Source organism: Chiloscyllium punctatum, chromosome 38, assembly GCF_047496795.1.
Source record: "Chiloscyllium punctatum isolate Juve2018m chromosome 38, sChiPun1.3, whole genome shotgun sequence".
NCBI lineage: Eukaryota > Metazoa > Chordata > Chondrichthyes > Orectolobiformes > Hemiscylliidae > Chiloscyllium > Chiloscyllium punctatum.
The window spans coordinates 37,278,085-37,291,090 of NC_092776.1; positions in this window are offsets into that span (position 1 = coordinate 37,278,085).

Here is a 13,006-nt window from a genome sequence, read left to right on the forward strand (position 1 = left end):
TCTGTGAATCTCAGATTCTACTGGTACTGAACTGTCTGTAGCTTCATTTATTTTTCTTAGTGATTAACATGCTACAGGGTTATTTTTTGCTTCCCAGTAGTGGTCCAGCCATCTATTCTTTCTATAACTAGGGCAGCATGATGGCTCAATGGTTAGCACTGTTGCCTCACAGCGCCAGGGTCCTAGGTTTGCTTCCAGCCTTGGGTGACTGTCTGTGTGGAGTTTGCATATTCTCCCCATATCTGCGTGGGTTTCCTCCGGGTGCTCCAGTTTCCTCCCACAGTCCAAAGATGTTCAGGTCAGGTGAATTGGCCATAGTTGTTAGGTACATTAGTCAGAGGAAGGTGAGTTACTTTTTGGAGGGTCGGTGTGGATTTGTTGGGCTGAACAGCCTGTTTCCACACTGTAGGGAATCTAATCTAATCTATGGTGTTGCTGCATTCCTTTATCAGGTGACAATGACACAACTCCATTTCTTCTTCAAGAAAAGACTGATTCTCCTCAAACAAGATGACAGAGTTCCAAAAATAGTGTCCCTGCAATCCAAAAGGAAGGGATGCATCCAGATTTTCAAATGTAGGTAAATGATTGACCAGTGTGCTTCTCTGTAGCTGTATTCTGAAAGTGCAGATAATTGACTGGAACTGATGGCTCTCTGGTGACTGGCCATTGCATTATTTGATACCTTCATTTCCAACTGTTTCTAGTTTCTATTTCAAGAAAAATGGACGGTTTGTCCCATCCTCTTGCAATGTTAACCTAATATTGTCTGAAGGTATTCAAGTTGCTCTGCTTAATTAAGAAGAGATCAAGAGTTAAATATCAAGTCTCTATAAACCTTTTTTTCTATTGTACCCAAATCTAGCAGCATCTGGCATCCTGGTCTAATTCTTGTAATTCCCCACTTCCAAATTGTAATGTAGCATGAGAATTCCTGGATCGAACCCTGACATCCCAAGAGGTCTATCCTGCTATGTTGGTGTCCCTGCCTGTTAATGCAATTTCTCCACATCAAAATTCATTCTTTGGGTCTGTGCCCTCAAATAAGTTGCATTCCTGCTGTGAATCTGTCACATTTCACAGGAAATATTTGTCCTGTTTCTCTGTGTCCTCTACTGCTGTAATTTTCTGTGCTGCTCCTCAGCCTTACCCCAGTCTTTCTCTTTACACTCAAGCGTCTCTTTTCAACTGAACAGTTTTGGGTTCCTGATTATGGAGTTCATTCATGATGTGCACTGCAGCTTTATTTCATGTACTTGCTATCAGTTAATTTACTGAGTGCCTCTTTCTTCTCCATCTTTGTTAAGTACTTTCATTTGTGTAATAGACCATGGCTAATACATTTTTTTCCTGTTACTAAACATATATTCTACTATGCACCTTGTCCTATTTCTTTAGCTTCTGTTGAGTTTTCCTGTTCTGTGGTTTAGTGCTGTGCCTGTGGTATGCCTCAAAGTCCAACATGGCCAGCTTCTACCACCTCTGAGTTTCACATTAGGCATTTTCCCCACCTCTGGGTTTGGTTTGCTCAACTGGCTTTGTGATTTACAATCAATTCAGGCTTTTCTTACCTTCAGTTCTGTGGATCTGGTCACTACAGTTACATGTATTAATGCAAAATCTATATCTTTTTGACTGACACAGGCCTCAGTGAACATCACTATATACAGAGGATAATAAGAAGACATCTTACCTAGAGCCCTAAAGACTCTAGTTTCAGTTCCATGTGATCTGATGTCATATGTTGTGGTCTCTTTTGTGCATGCTCAGTACCTAGAGCAAAGGTGCAATTTCTTTTCATCCACAAATAGTTATAAATTCACTTTACAATAGTGAATTCCATTTTACTCCTGTAATCCTTCTGATGTGCTCCATTCTACATCCCTCCACCAGTTGCTTATCCTCTTCCTCCACTTAGGACTAGTATCTTGCTTCTCCATTAGATTAGATTACTTACAGTGTGCAAACAGGCCCTTCGGCCCAACAAGTCCTCACTGACCCGCCGAAGCGCACCCACCCAGACCCATTCCCCTACATTTACCCCTGCACCTAACACTACGGGCAATTTAGCATGGCCAATTCACCTAACCTGCACATTGGGAGGAAACCGGAGCACCCGGAGGAAACCCACACAGACACGGGGAGAACGTGCAAACTCCACACAGTCAGTCACCTAAGGCGGGAATTGAACCCGGGTCTCTGGTGCTGTGAGGCAGCGGTGCTAACCACTGTGCCACCGTGCCACCCATTGTGCTCACTCCTCAGCTATCCACTCCACCTTATCTGCACTGATTCTTGGTTTTCCCCCCAAAGGTCCAACAATGCAACGCTACTGATTCCCAGCTTCCCTCTTTGGTGTTGCTCTGCAATTTCCACAGACTGCCCCCTACTATACTTCTTCATTCTCTATATTGATACATTCCTCACCACCACTAAACATCATATCATTCCCAGCTTCAAAAGAGACAACATTTAACAACAGAGAGACATTTAAAGCTTACTTTATTCTTATATGAATGCTATGAGGTATCTGTTACGTATATTGTTGCTTCATAATATTCATATTTTTTCCAGTTAGCTACCTGGGAGAGAGCCGAAACATACTGCCTTGAATTGGCTGACACGTTTTTGCACAAAAAAAAACTTCAATTATTGACTGTGTCTTAAAATAGTACACTTAAATATTAAATAGGGTGGAATTCTTGTGTTCTGTTCCAAGTTCTGGCCTCCTTGCTTCATTTTAAAGAGCTTCCGGAAACCAGTATCAGAAAGTTCAAAAGATTAAATGTTACTTTGTTGCATTTGGATACATAGTAATAATCATACTGATGCTTACTTTCAAAAGTATAGCAATTGTGTTAATCAGGTTTGGGACGATACATATGTTGCAAATCATGTTGATGCCAAAGGTTTTCTACTTGAATTATGACAGAAACAGGCTCACACTAAATGCTAACGAGTTTTGATTGGTTGTTTAATGTATTTTATGAATAAGGCGGTATTAAAAAAAACTTAACTGTTAACTTAAATAGAAAGATCTATCTGAGGTTGAAAAGAAACCCCTGGTTTGTTGATAATTAATTCCATGATTGTTAGAGAGTTGCTCCTAAAATGACCTAAATTATTGTAAATTGGTTTCAATGGCTGAATTAAACATATGGGTGACAAAAGTCATTTGCATGAAAAGTATTCCGCAGCATTTTATAAAGTAAGCCTGCAACTAAATTCACAGTGAGCATGTTTCATAGAAGAAGGTAAATTATTTGCAATTATGACATGTAGGCACAGTTCAACAAATGTAACTTCATCCTAGCAATAAATATCAAGTATACAAGAACTGAAGTCAAACTTTGCGCTACAAAAGCTATAGCATTATGCATAATTTGGATAATGTTGTGATACATCATTTAAAAAAATCTTCAACCTGCCTATTTATTGAGTGAATTATGTGTCACTGTTAAATTCTCTGCAATAATAACTTAATAACAGCAGTAACTGCAGACTACAAATAGAACAATAGATTCAGAAATATTGAGTTTCATTTTCTCCTGGAAAAGGTGCATTTCTGTTGTCAGGTCAAAGCCATCCCAGGGAGAAATTGAAGGAGCATTTATTTTTACTTTGCTATTTATTGTCATTATCGAACTTTTTTTAAAACCAGGTATAAGCAATTTAAAGACGTCCATTCTCTGCAAAACATAATGGAAGAGTTGTCTTCACATTATTTTCTGTGGCTTTGCTAGCAGCTCATGATATCAAAGACAACTTAGCCCATTTCTGTTATTCTCAGGTGGGGGGAAGCCTCATTTAAATTGTATAATTGTTTGAATAACGTTACCCACTTAATTAAAGTGCATTCAGTGAAGCTCTGCCCAAGCATCAAACTCAGTCAAAGAAAATGAATACATAAATTTCTGTAGGCAAAGCTTTCTTTACACACTCTTTAAAGCAACATCAGTCAAGTTGGTAGTGAATTGTGTTCATTTTGCAGTGATAATTTGTTTCCTTTTGTATTTAATATTTGCTACATCCTATTTCCCTGTGTGTTTCTGCAGTTTTGCTAAAGCTTTCTCTTTCTAGAAAGGTTCTCCTTGCAGTTGTTTGCTGCATTACTATAAGTGTCTCCAATAAAGTTGTGAGAATGGAAATTCCTTGAAAAACAATCAATACTCAGCATGAAAATAGCATTTTCCTTTAGGTTCAAAATCTTCAGATTTATCAATATGTCTGACAGTTTGTTTTCTCATCAGTTTCTGACAATCTGAATTTGTACATCTCACCAAATCTACCTGTGTGAATCAAAGGAGACCTATTTCACTGCAGTCCAAAATAGCACCAAAAAAAGTGCTTTCAGATCACTTCTAGGATGGGGTCAGCTCTTTCCATCATTATGTAGATCCCAGTGGTATTTAGCTTCTGTGCAGCAGTATGTTTCCAGTCCACCAAAGAGAACAACTGCTTTAAAAGTGCAATATTTACAACAAATTGAGGGACATCCAATGAGTCATTAGATGGGAAATCTGATGAGCCCACAGCTCTCGAAGAGTTCCAAAGTAGAATAATGGCGTTCATAAGTTAACCATTGATGTACATTTGTGGGCAATCAGCTTACATTTCGTCTTGTCAATTGCAATTCTCCTCCACTAAGGGTCAATTATAAAACAAGTGTCTGCTCTCATCAATGATGTTGTGCAGGACTTCAGAAGTTGCTGCCCTGGTCAATTTTGCACCTCCTAACCAATTGCCTAAAAGGACCTTCTCAATTGACAGAAATTTTGGAAATTAGAAGAAGCGCTTGCCTCAGCAAAATCAATAAAGCCAACTCTCCTGATGCTGGCAGATAGGCATCAAAACCATGTTGTATGTAGCCAATTTTGGCAGTCTTCTTTAATCTTGCAGCAAAATGTTCATACAGAAATTTATAGCTTTATTGCACAAAAGCTGTGAAAATGGCTGTCATGGCCAGCACTACTGAGTAGGGAAAGGTCATGATGCAAAAGGTACAGTATTGTATCATCTTTCATCGATTTTCTGACATAACTGTAATAATACTCAAAGACTTTTGCACTATGTGAACCATTTGTAACTTGGGTGTTTTCTAGCCAAAATGTAAAATGTTCAACAAATCTACATTTTTCCTTCAGAGGGAACTGAATATAATAGTACCAGCATGTTTTCTAATGGCATAGGCATTAACTTGATAAATTTTGACACATTAGTCATGCAACAAAGTCAACAAATGAGAAAACATAACATCCTGAAGATTATAATTTAATTAGTTGTTACTACTAATGGCTGTAGAAATGGGTTGTTTTAACTTTTATAGTATTATGTTGTACCTAACTACTAAAAACATAGAAAATAAAAGCTGGAGTAGGCTATTTGGCCCTTCAAGCTTGTTCCATCATTCAAATTGATCATGCTGATCATTCAACTCAACATCCTGTTCTGGCTTTCACCATATACACTTTGATCCTCTTAACCCTTTGAACTATATCTCACTCCTTGAAAACATTCAAAGTTTTGCCCTCAAGAACTTTCTGGGGCAGAGAAATCCACCAGCATACCACTCTGTGGGTAAAGAAATTTCTCCTCTTCTCAGTCCTAAATTGCTACAGTGTGATAGAAGGCCATTTGGCCCATTGAGTCCAGACCCACCTTCTGAAGAGCATCCCACTCAGACCCCAGCTATATCCCATGATCCCACATTTGCCATGGCTAATCCACCTAGCCCACACATCTCTAAACACTTCTGATAATTTCAATATGGCCAATCCATCTAACCTGCATACTGTTGATTTTTGTGAGGAAATCAGAGAACCTGGCAGAAACCATGCAGACACAGGGACACATGCAAACTCCACACAGACGGACACTTGAGGCTGGAATCAAACTCAGATCCCTGGTGCTGTGAGGCAGCAATGCTAACCACTGAGCCACATACCATGCTAAATGACCTATCACATATCCTTAAACTGTGACCCTGGTTCTGGACTTCCTGCATTTATCCTGTCTAGCCCTTTAGGAATTTTGTAAGTTTCTAACAGATCCCCCAATTCTTCTAAACTCTAATGAATCTTGTCAGAACAGAAACGCTCTGTCTTCATAATACAATGATCTTCTAATACTTTGGTGAATATTTGGCACTGCTTTGGTCTGTGTGCATGGGACAAAGTAAATGGCATTTTTTAAAAACAAATTTATAACTACAGCTAATGTAACATACTTCTATTCTCTACCCATTGAGGGCAGCAAAGCATGTACTTGCATGTTAAAAATTAAACTAATGCATGTTTTAATAAACAGTAATCATTAAGAAAGAAAGGCAAGATATTCCTTGCATGTTAGAATTCAATTTATAAGCAACTAACAGACATTAATAACAATTTAGGTTTTGACATGAGAAATGATTTCCTCTGCTATAATAATATTAATAGCATTATAAGTATGTCAGATAGCTTTTCTAATCGAAAGGAGCAATAATGTGATTCCATTAGAAACAGTGATCTTGGTAAACCTTTACTCAGAGAAAGTCTTGGAAAAATTATTAAGTTAGTTATTTATTTTATTTCATTCTATATGATCGAATCTAGTCAGTACGGAAAGTATAATTTAAGTGAAGCAATTACAATTTAGAGACTCACTTTCATACTTAATATCGAAAATACTCAGAGAATTTGTCTTAATAATTGTATGACCAAGTGACCATGGGCCCAAAATTGAACATTCTAAATTGAACTACAGCGGGGGAAATTGAACTTGAATGTTTGCCAACTAAGCAACAGCCAACAGCTATCATCTACATATAACAGTGGAACCCAAGATCAAAGAGGTTACAAATGTTCAAGGGGGCCAGTTATAACCAGCCCAAAGGTTGTGTATTGGAGAGGTATTGATTAGATGTTCCACTATCCTGACTGCTTGAGTATGTGTATTTTACACATCCTGGCATGGCAACAATGAATGATGTTGGCACAACCCCATTGAATGATTTGAGCCCAACTCATGACCCAATTGGCCGAAGGCCACAGAACATTCTGTGGAAACTCAGCAAAGATTCACAGGGAAGGTTTACAGCAAGGCGCATAGCAGAGAACTAGGCGGCAACCCAAGAAGACCCAGAAGAGGATCTGCCTTGACCTGCAAGACCAACTCCATGGAAATAAACAAGCCCTTCATTGGAGAGGAAAGAAATTTCAATGGCCTAGCTCAAACAGGTAGATTATTGCGATAATATTCCTTCTGAAATGCATATAACTAAAGAGAAAGTAAATTTTGGAGAATTTAGGAAATGCTCACACTGCAAACTGAATTCTGTGTCCCTTTGTTTGTATCACTGACAAGAGCACTTGGGTAAAGTGGTTTTAATACATAAACTGTTCAAACTGTCCAAAGCACAGGCACCAATTGACTTAAAAGAGCATAAAAATTACTTTGTGAGATGCCCTGTAGTATATTTTCAATTACTTCACAAGTAAGTTGTTTTGAAAAATCTAGTGACCAAACTGACAATTGAAAGATGTCAGCAAGGCTTCCTAGGTGTGCTAAAGAAAGACACAATGCTTTATTGAAACTAATCAATGCATTTCAGAAAGTTTTAATTATTTATCGATGAGTTGAGAAAGAGTTCCATTGGAATGGCATTTTTAAATTATATCAAGTTTATATAAGTTTAAAACTCAGGCACTGCTGAGACAAGAGGTTTATTTATTATTGAGAAATGGTGAATATATGTTCATAAATATTTTTAATCAGCCTGCTCAGATACAATATGACACAACTCCAAAGCAATTAGGACTTCAATCTGGGTCTTATGGCCTCAAGAGCCCTCAATGAATACACAATCACTGGTGACAATAATTAAATTATTTTTACTTTAAGCTTCAAATGGTCTTCCACATCCACTGTTATTGGAATGAGCTGAATAGTTGGCTTTATTTCTACCCTATTCCTTCACCAAATGGGTAAAATGTCAGAAGAATAGCATATGTCACCTTCATAAGTAACGAAGAAAGAGAAAAAGAGAATTTAAAGGTCGGTCAACTGTATGGCCTGCTGAAAAAATGTCAACAAAGGCCCTGGCAGTTTGCAAGGCAAATGCCAACGAAATCTATGGAAGCTATTGTTTATTTCAATGCTATACTACCCAAAAGTAAGAGTTCTCTGTCTGTAAAACAATGCAATTTGATGTTTGCTTTCGCTAAAGTGTCCTGAGAATGGTGACTAAAGGGTTAGAGAAACACTTGAGGTTCCATATGAAAGAGAGGGGGAAGTTGTATAATCCTTCAAACTAAGCATAGAGATCACAGTATACTGATAACCTTCAATCATTAATGGTATAAAAGGTTGAACATTAAACTAGTGCTCCTAGTTCTTTTCATGCTTTCTACATGCATCACCCACACTGGTCCTTGTTTGGACACTTCAGCAAGCAGCTCAATGTCATGAATAACTAACACATTTCCCGAATCAACTGTGCTTGAGTGCACGTACAATCAGCTCACCTGGACATTGCAGATAGTCTACATTGCACACATTCCTGGATCAGTTGCAGGTATATCATCATGAAGAGAACTTGCATTCCACACAATCCATGGAATAAGTCAAACTGGAGACAGATCAACAATTGCAGCAGACTATTCAAAAACCACTCACAGAACTGAATATGAAAGAACAGAACACTTTACTTCCTTCTGAAATAGTGGAGTTAAATTCTCAGCTCCCTGTTGTGGGAGAAAAATGAAAATTCAAAAAGAAAAGATTGAATAAAGAGCCCAGGATAAATCAAAACTTGACAATATAGCTTGAAGATAATGAAGTCTTTAGGGAGTACCTCTGTTCAGCTCACAAACATGAATCAAGTGCGACATGATAACGAAAGTAAACTTGATGAACTAAATATTTGGCACCCTCTGCCGGTTTACAGAAAAACCTGGAACAACTTGCATATGCAAGAAATCCGACTCAGCAGGAGCAGCTGAAGAAATATCAGTTTGAACTCACATGATGCTAGAGAAAATGACAGAGCAGCAAATATAACTGGTGATGCACAGTGCAGTCAAGAATGAGCTGCAAATCATGCAGTGCACCAGTCCTTGCAGAAATAAATGGCAGTAATAATCCTCTTGTAGAAAAACTCAATTAGGACATAGAGTAAACAACCAATGAAGCAGCAAGTGAAAGAAATCCAGAATTCAAAGTAAGCATAAAAGGAAAAAGGGTGGAGAAGCTCGAAAGTTTTTAAAATTTGTTCATGTAATATGGGAATCACCGGCTAGGCCAACATTCCTACTTGCTCTTGAGAGGCTGGTGGTGAGCTACCTTCCTTAACTGCTTCGTGGTGCAGGGTCAGGTCAGACCAGGTCCAGAGGGAGGCAAGGTGTGACGTTTGGGTGTGGGGAGGACAGACGTGTCCCCTGAGCTTTGGGGAAATCTGTGGTGGGGCTCACTTCAGACCACAAGAGGGTGGTTGAATGCAGAGCCAGATTCAGGGGGATTCAAATCCGTGGAGAGGGGTGTCAATGTGAATGATTTGGGTGGGGGTCAGTGTGACTGAATGGGTTGGGGGACAATTCAATGGGGAATTTGGTGAGTTAGTTTTGTAATTAATCAGATATTAGAACAGTATTTTTTAAAGTTTACCTGGATAACTATTAAAGTAAACACATCAGAATCATCTGGAGCTTGTGAGCCTAAATTCAATGCGTTGGCTTTCTCAGAAGTTTCCAAATGTTGAGCAATTGCCCATGGGAAGGTTAAACTCCTGAACAGTTAATACGTTGCTTGTGAGTTGGAATTCAAAGAGAGGTCCCTATATGCATCTTTCAACTTATATCTGCTGACCAATTTCAGCCATTAGCTTCTTAGTCAAAAACAGTCCTTTCAATCAGTGGTCTTTATTGAAATTGAGGCAAGAAAGTTACTCCCCAAAGGCATTCTGTGGACTTGGCTTTCTGCTGAGAATTCTTCTTCCACTTACTCTTCCAGCAGATGTCCAGCTCAGTCTTCCAGTCACACTCAAATCAAAGAAAAAAATCTACCAGCTGACACATGTTAGGAAGAAACTTGCTTTGATGCAAGTTTATAAATGAATGAAAATGTAATTCAAAAAGCAGCCAAATCATTACCTGTGAATGATGGAAATGTTTCTCAAATGTGTGAAAGCTCTATAAACATCTGTAATCATAAGGAAATAATCCAGCAACTACGGTGCAATTGGTCCATGATTCCTTCATGTCATATGGCTATGAGGTTCTTCATACTGTGTGCGAAGTGTTCAAAAATGGCAACCTTGGTATCAGCTTTGTACACCAATTGCCATCATAAACTGGCTGCGCTGCATGCTATCAGTGATTGTTAAGTGTGCTCACACAGATCTGTTTAATAAGATGGCATCTGGCAAACGTATTGTCAGAATTATGCTTACACATCTGGCATATTATCCACCATTAAAAGGCTAGAAAACACCTGAACAATGGTTATTACATAGCACAGTTTCTCCCAAAATATGTGGAGCAAATTATAAATTGGCCCTATCATTACACCTCTGGATTATAATATTATTCTCAAATGTGGAAGTTTAGGACACATGGAAGACAATTGAGCCAGAGATGATAACTAAATTAGGCCTTGCATTTTGTAACAATATCCATTTTTTGACAGAAGTGTTCAATGAAAACGTTGAGAATTAATTATTTACATACAATTATGATGCAGTTCTCCTAAAAATCACTGACAGGCTAGATTTAAATAGTGGGGGTCACATCTTATGAAAAGTATACCAGTAAATTTTACTCTGACAGTTTTAAAGTAGAAAACAAACAGCAATATATTACATAATCTATTTTAAAGGTGCAAGTTTTCAACCCTTGAATTTATTCTATCATTCACTTCAGTTATGATATCTTCACTCAATGTACCCAACTTGTTTCAATATTCTTAACAAGCCTTACCTAGCAGAAGTATATAAGTTCAGTTCAGAATTTCTCATTTGCCCTCGGGTCACATTTCTTGGGACGAGATTGTCAAATCTTCAGTAGGCACTGTCCAAAGAAGGGTTTCCTGACATTAATCTTAAATGGCTTTGTTTTCATTGAACTTTATGCTACGCTGTTCTGCACTGTCCTATCAGAGGAAATGGGGGAAGGGAAGTCTAAACAGTTTTTGTCTTTTCCAGATGATTATTTTTGCTCCTCTTGGAACTCAGCAATAATCCTAAATCTGACACTTACTGTCTTCACCTCATGAGAAAGTCACATACGTTCCCCATGGAAGCTCCAAGATAAGGCCCAGTGATATAATTGGATTCAATATGCATATTTAACTATCACCTATAGATCCTTGAAGATTGTTTAGAAGTACAGGGTAAAACAGAAGGCAGCAGACTACGTGACTTCAAGTCACCCAATCAATTTTAACTGCCTGCTTGAATGGAATGATGTTAAGATTAATTAATTCTTATTTTTTGTCCTTTCCTGCACAAGTTTCCATAAGGAAGGCAATGGCTGAATGATACTATCACCAGGCTATTAATCCAGAAACTCAGGTAATTTCCTGGGTTCGAATCCTGCTGTGGCAGGTGGTAGAGTTTGAACTCAATTTTTTGAAAAAAATATCTGGAATTAAAAGTCTAATGAGGACCATTGACTGTAAAAATCAATTTGGTTCATTAATGTCCTTTAGTGAAGGAAATGCTACACTTACCTGGTCTAGATGTGACTTCAGACTCACAGCAATGTGATTGACTCTGAACTGTCCTCCGAGCAATTAGAAATGGGCAATAAATGAGGCTTAACCAGTGACTTCGAAATCCTGTCCATGAAAATGAAGTCTAAATTAAAGCACAAAAGTGATATTGCTCTTAGGAAGTAAATTTTTAATACATTGCAAATTCTTTTTTTTTTAACAATTCTCAAAGTTTATAATTATAAATTAATGACACTTACGCATATTGGTAGACACATTTTGTAACAAACACTGTGTCACAATCATACTCATACTATTAGGAAAGAATATCAGTATCTATTCATGAACATTTAATGATACTGAAAATTATTTATGTTCATTCATCTTGTATATAATAGCTACTTGTCACATATGATATACTGTAAGTTAGCTATGATATAACATGAAAAGGCAATTTTATGGCAATTTGATTCTAGAAGCTTCTCAACAATCTATTTGGCAGATTTAGGTTTGCATGTTAATTTTATGTGAAAGAGTAATGGAAAACATGTAACAAAGAAAAGTTCAGGAGAGCTAAGTGATTCACACAAACATTTTCTGCTAAATAACAAAGAAGTCATTATGATAAATAAAATATTTAAAATAATAACTGACAGTTTTCTGCCCAACTCTGGCCAATTTACTTTGGCTCCTTACAATTGCTTTTGTTCAAACTTCAGTCTCCGCAGTCCTTCCTCCTACTATATCAATTTATTCTAATGTCAGAGCTTTAATTAATCTTAAGCCTGAGGAGAAATGGAAATAAAATGATTCAACATGATTAATTTGCAATTATGGCAAGATTATTTTAGTTAAAGAAGAATTAAAGTAAACTGATTCACCTGAGATAGGAAATCCCTGTGAACTTGAAACCGAAATGCATTTTATCATTATTGTGCAACAGACTTAGAGTCATAGAATCATAGAGACCCTTTGGTTGAAACAGTCCATGCCAAACATAATCCTAAACCAAACAAATCCCACCTGCCTGCTCATGGCCTATATCCCTCCTATTCATGTATCTATTCAAGTGTCTTTTAACCTTTTACTTCAGTCACCTGCCCTGTCTCATTGCCCAAAAACAGGTCTAGTTGTGCTTGTTCTCTAGTAGGAGTATCCACATATTAATAAAGAAGATTTTCTTGAACACATTTGATAAATCCTTCACCATCCAAACCTTTAACACTATGGCAGCCCCAGTCAGTATCTGACAAATGAAAATCCTCTATTATTACAACCTTATTATGCTTACATATATCTGAGATCTCCCTACATATTTGTT